General features: G+C 38.9%; 1 protein-coding gene across 1 annotated transcript in view; it reads left to right on the forward strand.

Moving 5' to 3' along the window:
* Positions 1-463: 463 nt before the first annotated feature.
* VSNL1 (visinin like 1) overlaps positions 464-23419 on the forward strand; it is a 115690-nt gene continuing 92734 nt past the window's right edge. The window contains exon 1 of the mRNA XM_058179147.1: positions 464-792. The gene's annotated coding sequence lies outside the window, so the exon portion shown is untranslated. The remainder of the gene's footprint in view (positions 793-23419) is intronic.

Below are 23419 nucleotides of genomic sequence, written 5' to 3' on the forward strand. Positions count from 1 at the left end.
CTGTAGGCAGCGAGATGGGGAGAAAAAGGAAGCATGATTTTTCTCTCTCCACTCTGCGGAAGAATGAATCACATTTTGGCCAGCACCACTGCAGCCCCCTTCTCACGACTTTCGCTCGGTTTTAAAAAGACTACCACTCACTTCGTGTCCCCCACCTCTAGGCTCTCTTCATCCAGTTGTGCCTGTGTCTCAAAAGCAAGCAATCCCGCCCACCCCGGTCGTTTCGTGGAAAGCACCCCCATTCCTACATACTACAATTCCTCCACCCACCCACCCCCCAAAGGGATCGCTGCTTCGTCCCCCGCGTTAGCTCCCGGCGCCTTGTCAACCACCGTGAGCTGCGTGGGCAAAAACGCTCGAGTCGGAGCGCGGGGTTGGAGCCTCAAGCGGCCCGATTGCGCCTGCTCCGTTTTAAAGGAGCATGCTCAGTCGTTGCAAAGCCGCAGATGCGACGGGCAGCCGATTTCCAACCTTAACACCCGGCCCGGGTTTTGTCGGCTAGCGCCTGCGCACGGAAGCTCTATCCTGCAAGGGATCCTTGAATTTCTTCGGGATTCCAGATCTGCAGTGCAGAGCAAAGCAGGGGGAACGCGCGGCAGCTGCTTCTAGGGTCGCCGAAGAGATCCGGAGAGGATTTTAAGCGGCAGTCAGAGAGAGGAAGAGGCGAACGAGGACCAATTCAACCCCTCCTGACTCGAAGCCAACCTTCGCTATTATTCTTTAACCGAAACCAGAAGCCTTGCGCCGTTGAATTTCATCCTTCGCTGCGGAAGACCGCGCACGCCGCAAGCTGTAAGTGTTCCCTGCACTCCTAGAGGTTACGCGCTGTCAAGAACTGCCGCGGGTTTTGTTTTGTTTTGTTTTTCTTTTTCTTTTCCCAACTTCTGGAGCGGTGCCTTGACATAATAAAGAGCCCCGTTGGCCACCGCGCATCGCCTTGCTTTTGACTAAGCATAAAAGATGGGAAAGGAGGCGAGCAGCTTGAGGCGGCGACAAAAAAAAGAAGAAGAAGAAGGATTTGATTTGTGGGCTTCTGGCGATGCGAAGAGCATGCAGGAAGGAGAGAACGAGAAATAGAAGAGGGGAAGGGGGAGGGAATAATTGACCGGGGTTTCAAAAAAAACACAAATCTTTACCTGGGGGCGAGTGTCTCCCATATGAGCATCGATCTCTCCCTCTATGATGCATCCCCAGCCAAATTGCTGTTTAGGTGTTTGACGGCATCCGTCAGATCTCAAACTGGCTCGTTTGCATCTCTTGTCTCTTCTCGTTCCCTGCAACCTCCACCGTGGGTCCAAAGCATTTGGACGCCAAGGGAGTAATTGGGAGATTTCGTGCGTTTATGGACCGTACGTTGGTACTTACAAACTAAAATAATACGCTTAGGTTGTCGCTGCATCCGTTTTTTTCCCCCCACCCCCTCCCACTCGAGCGTCTTTACAAAGTTGAATACGAGCCGCGTTGTTGGCGATGGGTGTAGTTTCGTTAGCGAGCGCCGATTTATGTTTGTGTTTGTTGCCCGATTGTGTGTAAGTAAAAAAAAAGCGCCTCCATCTGCAAAGGGAAAACGCAGCGTTACGTTCCGAACTTCTTTTTGCGTGGGGCTTTTCTGGATCAGAGAGCCGCCATACGAAAACAAACAAAAACCGCCATAACTCTCTGGGGGCGAGGAGGTTGAAAAAGCCAATATTGATTTCTAGCTTAATCATTTGCGCTGGACTTCGACAACGAAAAGATGACAGGCTAAAAGACCCTTGGCATTTCAACTCACTTTTTAAGAACCAAGGAAAGGTCTGCTTTCTAGAGTAAACAGTTCCCGTGACTCACGTTTTTATCCCCAAGGTCATTATGACGGCCCCCCTTCCCCAAAGCTGACTGCCGCCGTACTCCCTCCAATTTCTTGAGTTCGAGTAATCGATGTTTTTTAACGCTCTGTAGGAAATCCCGGGTGAACCCACGTGCAACGTTTAAAGAAGAGCGCAGAGTAGGTTAGTATGCGGTTCTAGGGGTATGTGGACGTAAGCGTGTACACGCGCGTGTGTTGTTGTGTTGCTTCTCTGAGTGTGAAGAAGAGCGAGCGCGGGAGATATATATATATTTTTCCTTTTTTCTCCCCCTACAACACGCCTTCTCCTGCTCGGTGGTTTCCCACCTTCACGAAGGGATGGAGGTTTGGGAAAATGGGAGACCACTGAAGACCAAGCCTGTAAGAGATGCACGCGAGCGGGAGGGTTTTTGGGGGGGAATCGGGTTCTGCTGGGAGAAGATCACAACAATGGGGAAGCGGGCTTGCGAGATGGATCTGAAAAAAGGACTCGCGCGGAAAGCGAGGCTTTCTACTCAGAGACGGCTCGGCCAATCAGGATGGCTCCAGAAGGTTGGGGAGGGGGGGCAACCACCCGCTCGGCTCGCTGCAGTGTCACACCAGATTAAGACTGCGGTTCTAGGCGCCCTACCTGGAAGTCACCCTCCCGGGAACTCCCGGGAGCTTACTTCTAAGAAAATGTTATGTTGGACTTGGACTTTGGTCTTGGCCTGACAGGGTCAAAGGGATATTATCTTTGTTGAGGGAGGGAGCGTTGTTGCTGCAGAATAAACAACCGAACACCCAAGTAGTGGATTTCTGTAGAATAAGTCGTTTTAAAACAAGCACCACGATAAGGGAGTTGCAGTATTCTGCCAAAATGGGGGGGAAAAAAACAAAAACAAAGCAAAACTTGGACAATATCTACATTTTCCTCATTTGCGCTTTGAAGATTCCTTGTGTGATGGATAGCCATAGAAATTGTTTAGGTTTAATTTTTTTTTTTTAAAAAAGTGTTAAAATTCTTTCCAGGTTGCTCCTTTTTCTTTCTTTCTTTTTATTCAGCTCAAAAAATTTCAGAACAAAAAAGGTTGGGAAAAAAAAAAGAAAAGAAAGAAATGCCATGTTGGAAAAGCCCACAGACATTCTGGCCAGCGGGATTTACTGTGGAGGACGTTACTGGACAAACCCTTTGACAGATGGATTCAGGGCTCAATTATGTGAAAGGGCTGGGATTTGAATATATCAAGTACTTTGCTGGCATTTTAGTGTTTCTTCCACGTCTGACTACGCCAAAATAAAACCAATCGGACAACATATGTATAAGCATCCTGCATAATTTCCCTGCATTCCCATTCCAGATCATTGGTTTTATTCTATACTTGCCAGATTCCACTGTCTGTTTTGCTTCTTACACGTGGTACTGTTTTTCAAATCCGAAGCAATCTTGAACACCCATAGCCGTTTTTTTTAAACAAATCATTCTGCATACATGGCTACAACTCTCTGGAGGGCACAGATCCCCTCACTATAGTTTTTGCAGCCTGTTATTCTTGAGATTGAATATCCATCCTGCTGCTTCTTCTTCTTCCTCTCTCTCTCTCTCTCTCTCTTTTTCTTTTTGCCAAGTCAAGCTTGCCCCCCCCTCCTTTTTTTCCCTGCGCACTCCAATGCAGTACCTAGGGTGGAAGGCCCTGAATCATTTAATTCTTATTTTTCCACTAGTAAATACAAACTATTCTTTTCATCCAACACAAACTTTGTCTGGCTCCCAAATCTGGCATTCAACATGTTTTCTTACCATACTTGTTTAGAATCCAGTAGTCCATTTGCATCCTATGATTTTTTTACTGCATTTTTTTTTATTATTTTATTTTTTATAAATAACTCAAGGCAGTGAACGTACGGAATACTCCTTCCTCATTTTATTTTGCCCACATCAACAATCCTGTGAGGTGAGTTGGCTGAGAGAAAGTGACTGATCCATATTTCTATAGATATACTCCTTGATCCCTGTATGTGAGATAATGATCTCTTAATCACAAATACCACAAGATGAAGCAAAAGTGAGAGGAAACAGTTATGTAATTGCAGTAAGACGACTGTAGGAGCAACTTGACCTAAAGATGAAGGATGGCAAAATGAAGACAAAAGGCTGAGAAGATTGAGTAGCTGTTCATAGATAAAAAAATGTGTGAATATCCACAAATTTCTGCTTGATTAAATTCATTATTAAAAACACCTTTTTAAGCCACATCAAAGCTGCAGCAGCAGCAAACCCAGCTGATTGTAGTATTATCTCCAGAATTGACTCTGTTGACCTTTGCTTTTAACTGTAGCTTTGTGTTATCTTGAAGCCATAAACTTCCAGTGTTCTGATGGAACTTTCTGCTGCTGTTCTTTGATGCAGAGGGAGAGTGGGAGAAATGGATTTGGACTGCATTCTTTGAAGCTTCCCTTTAGAGACACTGTCTTATTAAAAAAAAAATAGTGGAAAGCCATTGCTTGGGGCAGCCAGAGGAGTGGGCTCCAATTAGCCATCTTTTTGCATTGTTTGAAAACAAGTTTAGCTCTAAAGCATAAGAAGGCAAGTAGGCTGTGTCATTTTGACTTTCCCACTTCAGGTATTGAATTATCGGTAGCCAGCCTTACTGAAGAGATAGAACTTCTCCAGTCACTTCTCAACATCCTGCAAAGGGAAGCCGTCTTTGGAGTTTGAACCTGCAGAGTCTTCTCCTTCGGCCACCATGTCAGCAGTGATCGTTCTTCTCTTGGCAGCCAGTGTGGTATATGCACACAGCCTCTTAACAGCTTCTTCTGCTGCTACTGCTGCTGCATTGAAGAACTGACATCCTCTGCAGTATTTTTTTTTTTAAAGTCACTCCCCTCTGTGGTATTCACTCTGCTGGATGCACACTTTATCTGGAAAACATTTCCATAGTTTCCCCTTAAGTAGACAAAAGGGTCTTCACTTCAGGAATATTAGATAGATCTATATTAAGTCTTAATAAAAAGAGCTGTAAATGTTTAATCCCCCAGTTCAACCCTTCTGCCAATGCTGTAAGGAAGGCAGATTGAAGGAAAGCTGCCCTTTTTATTTTGTAATGAGAAGGATTATTCTCTGAATAAGGAGTTGGTGCAATTGGAGGTATATTAAAGAAATTAAGGGAAACAGTTAAATTTCATGCAACGGTACTCTTCAGAATGTGGAGGGGGGAATAATACTTTTTTTAAAAAAAATCTTTATAGATGGTTGTTAATTAAAATTATCAGTTATTCTGTTCCAGCATTCCAAGTAAGCATTGTGATATTTTAGTTTTCAACTTGATAACGGAACAGTTAAATATGTGAGAGCTTGTAGTGGGTCAGAGAAATTACATGTTTTGTAATAGAGTCAGTTTGCACTTGCAGCCAAGTCTGAGTTACATAACAATCCTTGCCATTCTAGGATGAGGACAGCTTCTTATGTCTGAATTGTGCTCCACTTTGTATCAAAGGATCATTCTTTTATGATGTGTGTCCAAAAATGATGGGGAAGACTTTGAGTAACAGATTATATATTTATTTACCATAGTAATGTAAGATTCTGTTGGATATCATCGTAATTCATAATGTCTTATATTCAGACGCTACCAGTATAAAGAAAAAACGGCAAATCTTTCATTAAACATTTGGTCACTTACACAGATGTCCTACTGTTGATTTAACTAAACTCATAATTTCATCCTCCTAAGTATAATGTAACATGCTATTTTTTGTGTGTGCTGAGTGTCTTCATGATGTTCCTTTCATCTCATTCTACAGCCCACAGCTGAAACAGCTTAAAACCATCTTTTGCTGATCTGTTTTAAAGTAGGGTTTTCTCATTTTTCCCAATCCCAACTCAAGCATGGCTCATCAAGTGCTCTGGTTGGTAAGGAATTGGGAACTGTCCAACTGATATGGGTCATTGTCAGCTACTGTGGACCCAGCCCTTCTTTGCTATCTATTAGGCATTTTCTTCTATGGCCATTGGCTTGGTCTGCAGGAGAAACCAGATACCTGGCTTCTGCAGAGTCCTTTCCTATGTAATTGATGCCTGGCAGATGCTTTCAGAAGGAAAGCAGGCTCTTTTTATACCTGGGTTTAGTGTTCTTCTGAAGCAGAGGTCTTCAAACTTGGCAGCTTTAAGACTTGTGGACTTCAACTCCCAGAATTCTCCAGCCAGTATAGCCAGCATTCTGGGAGTTGAAGTCTTAAAGCTGCCAAATTTGAAGACCTCTGAAGGAAAACTAGACCTGTGTTTAAATAAACAGGACTACAGTTGTGCTTTCTTGAGAAAGCATTACTCCTGCGCTACACAGAATTGCAGTATAAACCAGGAAAGAGCTAGGCTCTATTATCTGTTGTTGAATTTCTCACCATTGAGTGCATCAGTGATTTTCCACTGCTTCTGCAGACAAGGGAAAGTTTGCATGGACCAAACTTTCTATAGTTTTTATTAGTTTGGTGAAGGGGGAAGGGGGCTTCCTGCCTACTTCTGTGCCATTTTACCTACTGTATTGGATTTTCTCCTAGGTGGTATTGGCCATTTACCTGCTGCCAGAGCATCATTCTTTGGCATTACTGAAGGATGCAGCTGTTTGTTACTGATTGCTCCATTCCCTCCTCCATGCCTGTGATCTGTCAGCTGGTCTAGTTATGAAGATGGGTTTAACACTCTTCCAAAAGAATACTCCGACCTGTATTCAGCGGCAGCCAAAGTGACAGGTAACAGGCATAGAATACCACCATGTCAGCAACCTGTTAGACGAGCAGTTTCACAGGTAACTAAATCAGCTATTCCAAACACCCACTTACTGTTGCTTATCTCAGTGTTAAGGAGAATGATTTGTGGTGGTTTTCCCAATCAGCAGGTGATGCTCTCTGGGAGGGAAAATGAAGCAAGGCAGAGGAAGGCTATAATTGCTTGCCTTAGTTTATCGTGCACTCTCAAGCAGTCAGGATCGAAACAGTGGCGGGCCTTGTCACTGAAGCAGAATAGGGGGCATCAGTGAAGGCAAGGCGATTTATGCGGGCAAACTTTTTTTTTTTTAACAAATGAAGTTATGTCAACATTTGAATAGTACAATGACACATTGCTTAGAGTTGTTAGGAAATCTTTTAATTTGAGAAGCAAGTAAAGTATGATGGATTTGTTAAGATGTTTCACCATTTCTTCTGCTATACATTTGCATAACTTCATAGCTGTTAGAGATGTGTAATAATATAAACATGGAGAAGACACATTACCTTGTTCCCCTGATGCTTATTTCATCCCAGTATTCGTCTTTATGTCTCACACTGTATATATACACCCAACCCATCAGGTGAGGTATACTTGGGTTTTGCTTTAAAATGACATGGCATGGACCGTACTTTTTCAACCACTCAGATTATTCTCTTGGTTGATTGTCCTATTTCCAATCATTTTCTTTCCTTTTTTAAAAAATTAATTGCAGTCAATATATTTGGTCTTTCATATCACAATGGCTAACTTTTAGCTTTGCTGCCCATTGGTATCTTTAACACAAAATTCTCTTCTAGGCTAAAACCTACCTTAGATCATTTCTTCCCATCCCCTTCCCATTCTTATTACCTACTTTCCCTCATAATCTAATTTTCAGCGCACATTCTATTGTGTTTTACTTCTTTCTGCTGTTCTCTCTGGTGGACCAGCCATTTCTTTTCTTCCTGTTCTTCTCTCTCTCATCTTATTTGACAAAATATTTCTGCTCGAGTTCCTGGGCTCCATTAAGTATTGTTATAGTTCCTACCTTTGTATTTCTGCACCATCTTATTCATTTTATTCTCTTTCTTTCCTCAACGTTTATTGACATAGATTTTTCTTCCCTCCATTTTTCACTGGTACACCTATTTCCTTTGGTTTCCTTGCTTTTACAGTTTCTTCCTTGCATCGACCTACTATGTTTCCTTTCCATGCTGTTGCTAGGCTAGGCATACTAAAAGCGCATTATTTTTTATCTCTGTCACAGATGCTGGACTCTGTTATTGAGAATATTCTTCAAAGAGGAACTAAAAAAATCTGAATATTCCAGGATATTATTTCAGCATTGTTTTCAACACGGCCAGATATGGGTCCAGAATTTCCATTGCTAAGCAAGATGGTTGTTAAGTGAATCATGTCCAATTTTATGATCTTTTGTGCCACAGTCGTTAAGCAAATCACTACAGGTATTAAATGAATCACGCAGTTGTTATGCAAATCCAGCTTCCCACATTGACTTTGCTTGTTGGAAGCCAGAAGGAAGGTTGTAAATAACAATTAATTGACTCCAGGATGCTGCAGCTGTTGCAAATATATGCCAATTGCCAAGCATCCAAATTTTGATCATGTGACTGTAAACATGATATAATGATCAGATACGAAGGCCAGTTATAAATCACTGTTTTTTAGTGCCGTAACTAAATGAATGGTTGCAAGTTGAGGACTACCCAAAGTCCATTTCATGCCATATTACATGCTGCTAGACTTCTCTTTCTGAAATGGTTCCTCTTAAAAATAAGGGGGGAAAAATCAAAGGATAGACTTGGTCTGCATTGCATGACAGAATTACATGGTGAATTGGTACATCAAATTTTATACCTATAAATGAATTTTCATAGGAAATACATTAAGGACAAACTGTTAATCAAGTAACATAAATACAGCCTCCCATATCTTTTACCACTTCAAGCTGCAGATTTGGGGGGTGGGGGGGGTGGCGGTGTGTGCGTGGGAGAAATTGGATAGTGAACAATGGTAAAATATATCCTCCAGATATTTTGGAGTTAAACTCGCAGATTCCTGTGAAAGCTTAGCTGTTTCTGTAAAATCTGAGAATTGAGTCCATACAGGATACTCACATTCACATAGACAGATCTAGACTCAAACATTTCCCCAGTTGATTAGTTTTCTACGTGAAAGAAAATGGATTTTTCATTGTTTGTGATGATTTTAAGCAGGTACCTCCCCGATAAGTTAGAATCTTTGCTTTATCAATTGATTCTGTTGTGCTGTTATGTAGTCTGCAAAATGCCACTTGACTTAAGTTGCGTTACAGATTTGGTGGTCTCTGTTCAGAATAGAACAGATTATGAATGAAGAGCAAAGATGGACATTTTTGTTTATTGAACACCAATACATTTTAATATTTAAAATAGAATAGAATAGAATAGAATAGAATAGAATAGAATAGAATAGAATAGAATAGAATAGAATAGAATAGAATAGAATAGAATAGCATTTTATTGGCCAAGTGTGATTGGACACACAAGGAATTTGTCTTGGTGCATATGCTCTCAGTGTACATAAAAGAAAAGATACGTTCATCAAGGTACAACATTTACAACACAATTGATGGTCAATATATCAATGTAAATCATAAGGATTGCCAGCAACAAGTTACAGTCAACAGTCATAAGTGGAAGGAGATGGGTGATGGGAACTATGAGATGATTAATAGTAGTGCAGATTTAGTAAATAGTTTGACAGTGTTGATGGAATTATTTGTTTAGCAGAGTGATGGCCTTCGGGGAAAAACTGTTCTTGTGTCTAGTTGTTCTGGTGTGCAGTGCTCTATAGCGTCGTTTTGAGGGTAGGAGTTGAAACAGTTTATGTCCTGGATGTGAGGGATCTGCAAATATTTTCACGGCCCTCTTCTTGATTCGTGCAATATACAGGTCCTCAATGGAAGGCAGGTTGGTAGCAATTATTTTTTCTGAAGTTCTAATTATCCTCTGAAGTCTGTATTCTTAGTATTAGTAGTCTTTAGTATTAATAAGCATTCCTCAGTGTTCTTTCAGGATTAAAATCTGTTATCAGAAACAATATTTGCAACTACTGCATTGCTTTTCAAAGTCCTAGATATAACCTGCTTTTAGCCATAATATGCTTTTTGAGTTAAGACTGCTAATTGAAAAAAATAATCTCTGAATTCTTGCAATGTCAAATCTACCAATAAATTATATTCCTTTCTTTCATGTTCTCGCCCAGGGCATGCTTTAATTCCTGAAATAATTTGCTAGTTTGATAATGCTGGTGCCATTACTGATTTTTTAATAAAGTTTTAGTTTTGTTTTTGAAATTATTCAGTATAAAGTTGCCCCTTCCCTTCCCATGAAAAAAGAACATCAGCTAAATAAATAATGTAATTTTTCTTAAAAATAATGTATACTCATTATTTTTATTATTTATTTTTATTTATTAGTTAGCCGGTTTATCATGAACACTGGATGGCCGAGAAAGGGCGTGTTAGGTAGGACCAACGCCCAATCTTTAATAGATAATTCTGAGATTAATGAACAGAAAACTTGAAGAATTTATATTTACATGTATTCATATTTACAATTTATATTTACATTAACATTGATGATTATGAAACATTGATGAAAATGACATTCATTGTATTATTAAGTACATGTAAACATATTGTATTACATTAGAGTATTAACACATCCCACACATTTTTTCCAAGTGGTATCAATCAAATATAGTTAGGCAGAATATAAAGTAACTTAGGTTCTACCTACATTTCAGAAATTGGAAATATATACACGTGAACTTTCAGAGGATGTTTCTTTAATTTCACCTTATTTTCTAATATGATGTGATATGGCTTGAATTTTCCTAAAATAAATAATGAACATTTAAAAAGGAATTGAAGGGTAGAAGAGAGGCAGCAATTGCATCTTTAAAAACAAAAATAATTTGGAGGATTTATAATAATGTTAGAAGAAGAGAACTGCAGATAACATCTGGAAACATCTGCTGCCTGTATGCAACAGAATAGAATTGGTGCTACAGTGATATATAAATTTAAGCGTAGAAATACTTTTTAACCCTTTAGAAAAAGTGAAGTTATAAAAGTATCACTATATGTTTCCATTCTGAGTTAGAGGTAAGGGCAGAGGACTTTTACTTTTGGCCCCCACTTTGGGTTTTTAGGGACACCTAGCTGGCTAATATACAAATATGTGTATATATTATTGTATATACTATACAATATACAACGTATTATTATACAAATATTTTGTATATATTATTTTTTAAAAAATATTACATTTAAAAGCACATATCATTACATGCTGTTGAATTTATAGTTTCCATCTGTCTTGATGGTTAGCCCACCTGGTTAGTTAAAAGCTAAGCACTTTTAAATATAGTAGCACATCTTTCCTAGTTGTCTTGGTTCTGAATGACATTCTTGAGAATTTTATTTAGTGCTTGACTAGCCCTTACGATAAAAATGTATTTAACTTTTATTAATAATAATCACCCTAACCAGTGATGCCTGGAGATTTGTTTTAATTAAACTTAAGTAAATTGTTATACAGAGTTTCTTTTAAAAGATCTGGGTCAGTGCTTTCAGTATTCTATGACATAATTTTTGCCTTGATTGTCTGAAAATTTTTAATAAAGATCTCCCAGAAAAGCTATGTGTTTTAGAAGATGAAAGAAAGGTCTGTATTAAGCAGTATCATATTTAAAATGATTTCTCTTGTAAGCAATAGTCCAAGATAATATACTTTCATTTAAAGAATATTTTAGCTCCACTCTAATTAATTTAAAAAGGGAACATCTTGTTCATAAAAGTTCTTGATTAAGAACACGGCTTCCTACCAATCTGTTGAGGTTTGTTTCCAAGAAGAGCCAAACATAAAACCTGCTGCTTGAGACCTTTTCAATTTCTTTGCAAAATCAATCATAATGGTTAGATAGATAATACTTCCTTGCATCAATTTCTGTTTCAAGTCACACTGGATACAGCTGTTCAAAAGTTTTAAAAACATCCATACCTCTTGTAATAAGTACACACAGTGTTCTATTTTATCCAGCAATTGTAATGTAAAACATTACACTTTTATTTTGTGACAATATATCCCTCTGATTAATAAATAAGTACAATTGATAGTTCTTACTTTACCACCATAATTGAGCCCAGAATTATGATCATAAGTCATGGCTGTTGTTAAGTGGGATGTCATATGTGTATACCCCATTCTAGTCTTTTTTGTGGCAATTGTTAAGTGAATGCCACTGTTGTAAAGTGAACACAGAGCTTATTAAGAGAATGCAACAGTCAGTAGTCAATAAACAATCCATATTCTTCAGTGGTTTATTTTTTGCCGGAAACTGGACGTAAACGCTAGAAACCAGCAGAGATGCCAAAAAATCACATTTACATGACCGCAAACACCTGTAAATGCGAGCCAGTTACCATGTGCACAAAATGTGATCATGTGATCATTGGAACCTCAGAACCAGATCATAAATAGCTTAATGTTATGGAGCTCTGCCATAAGATTGAACAGTTGCTAAGTGAACATTTGTAAGTCAGTGTTCTGCCTCCACCCTCAACCACCCCCCAGAAGACACACGACTTGACTGTATTTGCCAGCAATTTATTCTTGCTACAGATATCAGCTCTGGCAACGAACCTGTGATTGCCTGCCAAGTCCTCCTTATCTCTTCAATGCTACTGAGGTCTGTTGCTAGAGCAACCCAGAGTTCAGAAGTAAACAGCCAATTCCTGAGTCTCGCAATAAAACAGCCGAAGTTTCCAAAAGTCAGTTTTTGTCCATCACGGAGCCCAAAGGCAGCTCCACCCACTTTTATACCCTGTGGGGTGTGGCTCCGTGACTCAGCACTCCTTGGGCCGGCCCCTTCCTTTCTTTTGCTGCGCACGCTTCACTCGGCGTCGCTGCCTTGCATCTAGCCACGATTGATCCTCCTCCTCAGCTGGCTCTTGGGCCACTGCCAGGGGGAAGGAGGGGTCAGGGGAAAGAGGCCGTGTCAGCTCCTCCTCCTCCACCTGGCCTGCCTCTGGAATCTGGATCGGAGCCAGAGAGGAAGTTTCTGCAGAGGGAAGCCCTGTCGGCTCTTCCCCCTCACTCTCCGAGTCACTCTCTGCCAGGAAGCCCGGCTCGGGGCCCACAGACACAACAGTCAGGCATTACCTGTAAAAAGTTGTTTTCAGCTGATAATGTTTATCCAGTCTAGATCTGCCCATTAAAGCAGAAAGAGAAGTGAATCTTCTTTGCCATGTAGTCCAGTGGGAAATCTTCTCAGGTCCTTTCCCCATTATTAATCTATAGTAGCAATTTGTGGCCAGTTGTGTTACTGCCAGTGGGGCAGCAAGTATTCTGAGCTACTGAGATAGAGGATCCAGCAGCCCTTTTTTCCTTCTATGATAGTAGATCTTCAGTGTGTTGGTGATCCACAACTACAGATAGTCCTTGATTTGCAACAATTCATTTAGTGACTTTTCAAATTACAACGGCATTGCAAAAAGTGACTCATGACCCTTTTTCACACATGATCATTGCAGCGTCCCCATAAATCATGTGATCAAAATTCAGATGCTTGGCAGCTGGTTCCTATTTATGACGGTTGCAGTGTCCCAGGGTCATATGGTCCCTTTTTGCAACCTTCTGACAAGCAAAGTCAATGGGGAAGCCAGATTCACTTAACAACCGGGTTACTAACTTAACAACTGCAATGATTCACTTGATGACTGTGGCAAGAAAAGTCGTAAAATGGGGCAAAACTCGCTCAACAAATGTCTCGCTTAGCAACATAAATTTTGGGCTCAGTTGTGGTCGTAAGTGGAAGACTACCTGTACATCTAATAACCACTTAGGGTTATTTGAATTTCATATTGGTCAGATGAGTCCAGAGAAACCTTTTTAATACCTAAAGTTTGAATTAATGTTTATATAAATGACATTTTTGACTTTCTACCATCGAGGAATAAAAAAAAAATCCTTTAGTCCAAAGAATTAGTGAAAGCTTATTAAATGTTGGCATATCAGCATTTCTTCAGAGCTGTTTTGAATATAAAATATAAACAGCATATGTTACTCAGTTGAAAAACTATCAACTAAAAATTCTTTTTACATTACTTACCTTTTAACCAGTGATTTAATTGATTAATTGATTGAAATCCCGATAATGAATCACCCCAAAGCTTTAGCAATTTGGTTTCATCCCCACTCAGCCATAAATCTCATTAAGTGTCCTCAGCGCAGGGTACTTACTTTCAGCATGCTGAATCTGATTGTGTTAGCTGGGTTAATAAGCAAAAGGATAATAAACAAATGCCATGTGATATCCTAGGAGGAGTCACAAATTGCAGACATACTAAGTAAATCCTTTAAGAGATGCTATAATGCAGAAGAGGGCAATCATGGCCCCTTTATGAACTGTGGACTTCAACTCCCAGAATTCCTGAGCCAACATGGCTGACTCAGGAATTTTGCAACTTGAATCATAAAAGTTGCCCACTCTTGCTCTAATGCAAGACGTGCAGAAATCCAAAAGGGGGGACCTCACATGTTTGAGTCTTGTTTGGAATGATGAGAAGGCTCATTTCATAGTTGTAGTCATAATGTATTACTTATTACGAACCTTCTGTCGCGAGCTTAAAACACATTTATTCATCTGCGCAGGACTGGATTAGATTTTAAATTTATTGGTTTTAAATGGGTTTTATTATTTATACTGTTTTTAAATATTCGGCCTTGTAGAATAAGTTTTTTAATTGTTATTTTAATCTGTATTTATATGTTTTTATTTGCCTGTGAACCGCCCTGAGTCCTTCGGGAGATAGGGCGGTATATAAATGTGATTAATAAATAAATAAATAAAATAAATAAATAAATAATAATTTCCTATTTCTGATTTAAATGCAAACTCTTGTCAAGTTCTTCAGAAGTCAGTCTTGCCAATGAGCATCCATATCGATTCCTTCTAATGCTGATACATTTGTTCAGTAGGGCCAAAGCCCAATTCAGTACCAGTGCTTCCCCCATCCTTAAAAAAATCGTTTAACAATGTCATCCAAAAAAGTCATATATGTGAATGTATTTTCTCATGTGTAAATGTTGTGTAGTACAACTGCTGTGAAAAGCAGCAACTTAAATGAGATAATAAGACACTTTGTTTCCTGAGATAAAAATTAAAGAGCCATTTAGTTGGCTGTAAGTACTGTAAGTATGTCAAATTAATTGAATTGTTCTGAAATAGTTTTCATTCCCAAGAGCTAAATTAGACATGATCCATTATCAGAATCTGAAGATTCTTCAGGGACCCAGAAAAAAACAGAGAAGGTATTAAGTACAATACTTTCGTCAACATGATTTTAGTCAAAATAGGTATAGTATGCAGCTTAAAGGCTGTCCCAGCTTATAATAGAAAAATCAATCTGTCATAACAAACATATTTACAAAGATTCTAATTCTATATATCTCTATCTTAAATTACATCCCTATTTAAATTATAGTATACCGATAGAGATACTGATATGGAAAAGCTGTCATTAGTGTTAAATTTTTGCTGTATTTTTTCCCTTTTTGTTGCGTTTTTTTGTATTATGTATTGTATTTTGTGTTTTATATGTTGGAAATTTAATAAATATTTTTTTTTAAAAAAAAAGGAAAATCAATCTGGAATAAAAACAAGACTAATCCAATTTCTAATCAACCAAAATCATTAGAAGACATTTCCGACCTATCCTTGCAGGGGATCAAAACATTGGCAACTTTGAGCCAGTCACTCTCAGCCCAACCCACCTCACAGGGTTGTTGTGGGAAAAACAAGTGGAGGAAGGAACATTATGTTCACTGCCTTGAACTACGTATAAAAGTGATACAAAATCTAATAAATCTAATTTTAAAATCTTTCTAAAATTTCATTGAAAAATAGGTTTTTATATATCTATTGATTATGAGCCATCAAACCAGAGCACATAATCTTAGCTACCACACAGACAGTTTTCTCCAAGATGTTCTGTCCCAATTTGGTTTACCGGGTCTTCCAACAGTGTATCCATTATTGCTATATCCACCTTGCTGCTCCTGTTTCCTACCACCTTTCCTAGCATTATAGACTTCTCCAGGGAGCTGGGTCTTTGCATAATATGTCCAAAATATGATAATTGAAAAATTGGTTACTGTGCATTAAAGGAAATATTAAATTCATTAAAGAAGTGGCATGAAGGTATATGAGATTCAGGAAGATACAAATAAAATGGGTCTGTCTGTCTCTCCATCTATATGTATGCATAGCAGGGTTGGTCACAAAATCCACAAGTATCATTGTGCCCATGAAATCCATCAGCAGATTCCACAAATTAAATTAAAATTACAATTTTAATAATAGCCTGATATAAATAAAATTTTGACCTTTTTTCTGTGAGAGCTCATACAGTTTTCTGCAAGAACAGCAAATACTGTTCAGTTGTCAGCCTTCTCACATAATAGTTTTGGAGATGGAGTGTGAATTTGGTGATGAATTTGCTGAAGTCTGGCAAGATTTGATAATCTTCAATTGCATTGTCAAATATGATCATGAAGGGGTATCTGAGAGAGTTGCTGATCCCTTTCTAACAGATATACACTCCAGTGAAGTATTTAAATAAGAGTTGTTGCTGATTTTCAGGGGAAAATACATGCAAGGAATTTTGCCAGAGTTCCACGTGAAGAAAGTGTACTTGATGTCCTGCTCAAGCTCACGTCTGAGGAGAATGTAGTAGAGCCATATTTGAATTATCTAAATTGGTAGATTATCTTCAGATCATTTGAAATCTGTAATATGGTAAGCTGTTTTTGTTTCCCTGAGTAATCGTCCCCATGCAGAAACGGCTTCATAGAACATGGTTTAGAGTCTATTATGAATGAAATGTGGGACTTTTATCACATTCTGAAGGAACCGTCCAGGAGTTGTTGCTGAAGCCATGGCAAGGAAATGCAGCCATAATGACCATACCTCTAAGACAGATCTTTTTCGCCCCTTCTCATTTTTATCACTTTGAACAAAATGTAGAAAATATATCAGGTGATTTTCTAAATCTAGTTCTGTGTTCATTTGACCTTGGCAGTGAATAAACTGATATGTAAGTTTAAATACAATGCCATTTCTGATTATTAAAGAATAGCAAAATAAGTAGAATTGTATTGTTGTACACCCCGAATAAACTTGACCGGAATATTTTCATTCCTTTGATGTCAGATATATAGGTCTCAACCTCACCAGGTAGACAAGGCCAAGAAGAATTCTCTCCACAGAAAGGCCAAGACTACTTTTAATGAAAAACAGAATCTTATAAATCTGATTGCGCTGTACTTCTTCCTCGTCTATATCCATGTGAAAGAGAGGGGTCTGTTCGAGCCACTTCCACATAATCTCTGTCTGTTTTGGATTTAAGATAAACTTATTCCCTCATTGCTTTGGTAATGGAGCTGGCGTATCTCCACCAAGGTGTATCCTTACTTTCTACAATGACTGATACTTCCTCATGGGATCTTGAGGTGATAATGGTCTCTGAGTAACATCAGATTTATGTTGTCTTGCAGCCTTCTCCAACCTAGTGCTGGTTAGTAGTTATGGGGATTTTATTCCAAATATGTCTGGAGGACACTAGATTGGGGAAGCTGCTATACTGCTCTCTCTGTAAAGCTGCTGAGGAACATCGACTGGAAATCTCCATAGATACAGATTTGTTGATTTAGGATGGACAGGATAGATAACAGAATAACAGAGTTGGAAGAAACCTTGGAGGTCTTCTAGTTCAATCCCCTGCTCAAGCAGAAGACCATATATCATTCTGGACAAATGGTTGTCCATCTCTTCTTAAACATCTCCAGTGATGGTGCACCTGCAGCTTCTGAAGCCAATCCATCCCACTGATTAATTGTTCTCACTGTCAGGAAATTCCTTCTTGTTCTAGGTTGGTTGACTTTTTGATCAGTTGGCTGGCAGGGTCCAGAAGGACCTTGCTGCCGTGGCTTCTCTCCTTTGGAACATCTTTATCCCCTTGATGTGAGGTTGGCTCCCATCCTTCTGACCTTCTGTAAGGGCCTGAATTGCTGGCTCTCTCAGATGACTTCAGGCCCCAACAGGGGAGCACCATATTGGAGATTGTTGTTGAATTAACAGCTAATCCATTTCCCCACTGCATCCTGCTTGCTCCTTGCCTACCTTTTAACTATAATCCTATTTTTCATTATAATGTTCATGTTAATTGTTTTAGAAATAGTTTTCTTTCAACATTTTAGTGCTTGTAATGCTGTAAACCACCCAGTCACCTGAAACGAGATGGTGACAATTTTTTTTTAACAAAATAAAATAATAAATAAAATAAATTTCCATCCATTACTTCTTGTCTTGCCCTCAGGTCTCTGGAGATTAGGTTGTTCCCCTCTTCCTTGTGACAACCCCTCAAATATCGGAAGACTGCTATCATGATTAAGAATAAAGTTTTCCCTAACTGCATTATGTTTTGGAGTACTTTATAAGGTGAAATTTATAAAGCCCCAGTTTGCTGGAATCTAGTAAGGAACATTTTTATCATATAATTCTTTCTGCTTGGGGGAAAGGATTTGTTCTGTGTTTTATGGCCTAGATGATAAGAGGCCTGATTGAGATCTGCTATAACCGAGAGGAGATTCTCAAAATTTCCTTGTTCATTCGAAAGGTTAGATTAGATTTGAAGTGTGATGTCGCAATTGTTTGTATCTCCAACATCTGATAATAATTTCCCTGTGCCTCATTAAGTTGGCACTAAGAATGCAGGAAAATATCTCACTTTCATCAAAATACAATTTTGGATATAATGTTAGAAACTTATCAAGAAGGTACAGTTTATAAATCCCAGTACCAAAGGGCAATTTTACAATGTTATAAGGTTATTAATTATTATTTTTTATTTGTCACAACAGTATAAGCAAATATTGACATAAAACAACAACATATCATATAAACGTATATATAAGCAAAAGTATGCAACAACTATATTAATTTGATATAATAATGAAAGGGAACAATAGGACAGGAACGGTAGCACTTTTGGGCTCTTATGCCTTTTAAATTATAACTACCTTGTTTCCCCAAAAATAAGACCCTGTCTTTTTTTTTGAACCCTGAAATAAGCGCTTGGTCTTACTGCCATGCACTCAAAAGCCCAATTGGTCTTATTATCAGGGGATGTCTTATTTTGGAGGAAACAGGGTGGCTTTTATCTGGCTTTGCTCATTGTAATGCTATTGTTGGAAACGTTTTTATTTTATTTTTATTTTATTTTATTTTATTTGAATTTATATCCCGCCCTTCTCCAAAGACTCAGGGCGGCTTACACTGTGTTAAGCAATAGTCTTCATCCATTTGTATATTATATACAAAGTCAACTTTTATTGCCCCCAACAATCTGGGTCCTCATTTTAACATCATCATGCAATAACTATACAATTTTAGACTTTTCTACAAATGATGTTAATGTCTATTTGGCTTCACATGTAGTTTTCTTATATCACCTTCTAACTATTTCATGCACAATTGGGATATTCTCTTGTCAGAAAAAATGGTTAAGGCATGGCACAAAAATGAGTATTGAGAATATGTGAAATAATGAAATAAAAAGAATTGATGCATTATCTATTGAATTTTTTTTGTATTTACGGATTTTTTTTGTATTTTATATTTGTATTGTTACCTATTTGAATATAAATCCTTTTATGAAAAAAAACAGCTCATAATTTCACAGGCAGTAGGTGTGTGCAATATATCAGCTCGTTAATTTTATGGCAAAATCTACTTGTGTTATTGAATCTGTTACTTGACTCTGTGGAGAAGGTTTTCTTAGGATACATAAGACAACGTGGCAGAGAGGGAAATGGACAGTTTGGTTGTATAAGTTACTTTTTGTTTATGCAGCCATTGATATGTATTTATTTTTCCTTTTTTAGTACTCAGAAATAGCAGTAAATAATAATGCAACATTGCATATTTACAAATAGATACATTGAACTTCATTGAACAAAATGATTAATCTTATCAATGTTATATTAAAGCATCAACTGTATTTATTTATTTATTTATTATTCACACTTTTATACCGCCCTATCTCCCTAGGGACTCAGGGCGGTTTACAGCCATATAAAAAACATATATATATATACAGGGTAAAACATTAATTTAAAAAACTTATTACATAGGCCGAATATTTAAAATAGAGATATAAAGGATAAAACCCATTTAAAACCAAATTTAAAATTTAAACATTTAAAAATTTAAAATTCTAGTCCAGTCCTGTGCAGGTAAATAGATGTGTCTTAAGCTCGCGGCGGAAGGTTTGAAGGTCAGGAAATTGGCGAAGACCTGGGGGAAGCTCGTTCCAGAGGGTGGGGGCCCCCACAGAAAAGGCCCTTCCCCTGGGTGTCGCCAGTCGGCACTGCCTGGCCAACGGCACCCTGAGGAGTCCCTCTCTGTGAGAGCGCACGGGTCGGTGAGAGGCATTCGGTGGCAGCAGACGGTCCCGTAAGTAGCCCGGCCCTATGCCATGGAGCGCTTTGAAGATCATTACCAAAACCTTGAAGCGCACCCGGAAGGCCACAGGCAGCCAGTGCAGTCTGCGCAGGAGAGGTTTTACGTGGGAGCCACGAGGGGCTCCCTCTATCACCCGCGCAGCCGCATTCTGAACTACCTGGAGTCTCCGGGTGCTCCTCAAGGGGAGCCTCATGTAGAGAGCATTGCAGTAATCCAGTAATGTAAGCAATTGTAGGTATGACTTTATGGTCATACATACATATAGTTGATACAAATTTTCTATTTTAAAAGATCTAATTTCTTTTAATGACTACAGCACACATGTACCACTGTACAAAATTATTTTTTATAATATAATGTATTGTTTATATTCTACAATAGAACAATTTGGGGAAAATATTATTTATTTCTTTAGACAATTTCTATCCTGCTTTTTATTATTAAACACAAGTGCAAAACAGAGTATAACTCATTAAAAACAAATTAAAATAAATTATGTGTCTCTAAGGAACGTATCTTTTCTTTTATGTACACTGAGAGCATATGCACCAAGACAAATTCCTTGTGTGTCCAATCACACTTGGCCAATAAAATTCTATTCTATTCTATTCTATTCATAAGAAAAGTACAGGGTGATTATTAAACCAAAGCATAACTTGTTTCCCCGAAACTAGGACATGTCCGGATAATAAGCCCAATTGGGCTTTTGAGCGCATGAGCTAAAATAAGCCCCCCCAAAAAATAAGCCCCCCAAATACTTAGATGCATGCGCAGCTGCTGCGCAAACAACACAACATGAGTAGGCGAGGCCGGAGAGGGGGGAAGAGGAACATGTCCCACACAGCCCTGCCATCCACGCGGAATGGCCTTGCAGAGGCTGCTCCCGCAAACTCTAGCTCGTCCGCCCCTTCTCATAGTGGTGAGCTGGGCACACCGTTGCCACGCGGGAGAAGAAGAGAGAGAGGAGGCGCTGCGAGAGAGCCCATTTCTGACGTTCTTCTCCTGGGTGGTGGCAGTGCATTCACCTTCCCGAATCTGGCTTGCTGATCTCGGCCAATGAGGGGGTGTGGCAGATGGGGAGAGGAGGGGCAGCGGAGAAGCGAGACGCTTGGAGTGAGACGGGACTCCCCTTGCCATCCCCTCGTCCTGCATGGCAGGAGCTGGAAGTCAGGTAAGACACAGCAGAGAAGACAGGGAGAGAAGCAACAGGAGTGAATATCCTCCTATTCGCTTTTATTTGGTAATGGCGCGCTGACCATTTAGCCAGATGTCAACAACACATCCTTTGGAGATTTGAGAGGTGACTATTTTTCCCCCTCACTTTTCTCTCCCCCTCCAACTTCATTCTTTAACCAGGAGGGGAGAGCCTGGGATGAGGCATTTCTTGCTTCAGCTGCACAAGTGCCCTTAAAGCACTGCTTAATTTAACTATGTCACTAAGTGAGTCATTTAAGTGAGTTTTGCCCCATTTATGACCTTACTTGCCACAGGTGTTAAGTGAATCACTCCAGCTGTTTAGTAATACAGTTGTTAAAATTGAGTCTGGCTTCCCCACTGACTTTGCTTCTCAGAAGGTTACAAAAGGTGATCACATGACCCTGGGACATTGCAACCATCATAAATATGAATCAGTTGCCAAGTATCTGAATTTTAATCATGTGAAAAACCTGTCACAAGTCACTTTTTTCAGGGATGTTGTAACTTCAAATGGTCACTAAATGAACTGTTGTAAGTCGAGGACTACCTGTAGTTATTTCTGCATACCACAGAATACAAATACCTCCATAAACTTTGATAATAAACTTCCAAATGGATAATATGTTTTTATGATAGATTTGTAATTAATACTGGGGACATTTTTTTAAAAAAGGGCCACCATTTGGAGTTGCTTCTTGGAGTTGAACTCCACAAACTTTAAAGTTACTAAGGTTGGAGACCCCTGATTTAGAGAAGACTAATCTTGTGTTACATAACCCATTGGCCCTTAGGTTTCTGTTTTTTGAACAGCAATCCTTTGGACTGAAATAAAACTTCGTTTCAGTTTGATAAGTAATTTGTGACGCAGCATACAAATATGCCATTGGAAGCCAAAATACCAGTGTCATTGTGTATCCCTTCGGGGGGCTATATAAAGTAGGAAGAGTCTTTTAAAAAGGTGACTCACATTTTATTAAAAGATGCACTAATTCTACTACTAGTTTGAAGAACATTAAAGCAAAACAACTTCATTGTACAATTCACCGTAGTGATATTTTGAAATATAACATCCCTGAATGTGTGTCAGACATGAGGATCCTTGATGCTTGCAAAATATGTAGTGTAACGTTTCACACAGTTTGCATCTGTTCTAAACAGTGAAGTGTTTAGCCTTCTGTTGCAAGGACATGTTGAGAAAATTAATGCTGAGACTGTAGCTGGACTTTGTATACCACACAATACAAGGAATGACTTTAAAGATTTTGAATTTACTGTCATGTTTTATATATTGCATTTTGTTTTAATTTCTGTAAGGATTCTTGAGTACTGCTCAAAAAAATAAAGGGAACACCTACACAACACAATGTACTGTATTTAATAAGAATATTTCATTTCTTCAGATCTAGGATGTCATACAGTATTTTTGTGTTCCCTTTATTGTATACTGTACGACATCCTAGATCTGAAGGAATGAAATATTCTTATTAAATACAGTACATTGTGTTGTGTGGGTGTTCCCTTTATTTTTTTGAGCAGTATATATGCAAAAAGGTAGAGTATACATTTAATTTTTATATTATATTATTATATTAATACATATATAAACTATATGCATATATATATATGTTTTCTGTAGTTTTCGTGGGTGTTTGTATGTAGGTCTTTGGTTATTCTGGTTTTCTCCCGCGTAACATTGGAAGTGTCTTGGCGACGTTTCGACGAAGTCTCATTCGTCATCTTCAGGCTTCAGCTTCGTGCTTCTGGGAGCAATGTGTGATTGCAGCTGTTTCTTCCTTTTTAACTGCTAGTGGGGGTTTGAATTGATTGGGTGGGAGCTTGGCTGTGCTCTGATTGGATGGGGGTTTTTTGTGCTCTGATTGGATGGGGGTGTGTCCTGTTTGGGTGGGGGCTTGGTTGTGCTCAGATTAGTCTGAGTTGCAGGGGGATTTGAGCTGGTGAGCTGCATTGCTGTTGTTTGGCTTCGTGGTCGTGGTCGTGCTACATCTTCATAGTGGGTGTCAGTCTGCTGCATGTATGGATTGGAGGGGTTTGGAATCCAATGGATTCATCCAATCCAT

This window comes from Ahaetulla prasina, chromosome 1 (genome assembly GCF_028640845.1).
Source record: "Ahaetulla prasina isolate Xishuangbanna chromosome 1, ASM2864084v1, whole genome shotgun sequence".
Taxonomy (NCBI): domain Eukaryota; kingdom Metazoa; phylum Chordata; class Lepidosauria; order Squamata; family Colubridae; genus Ahaetulla; species Ahaetulla prasina.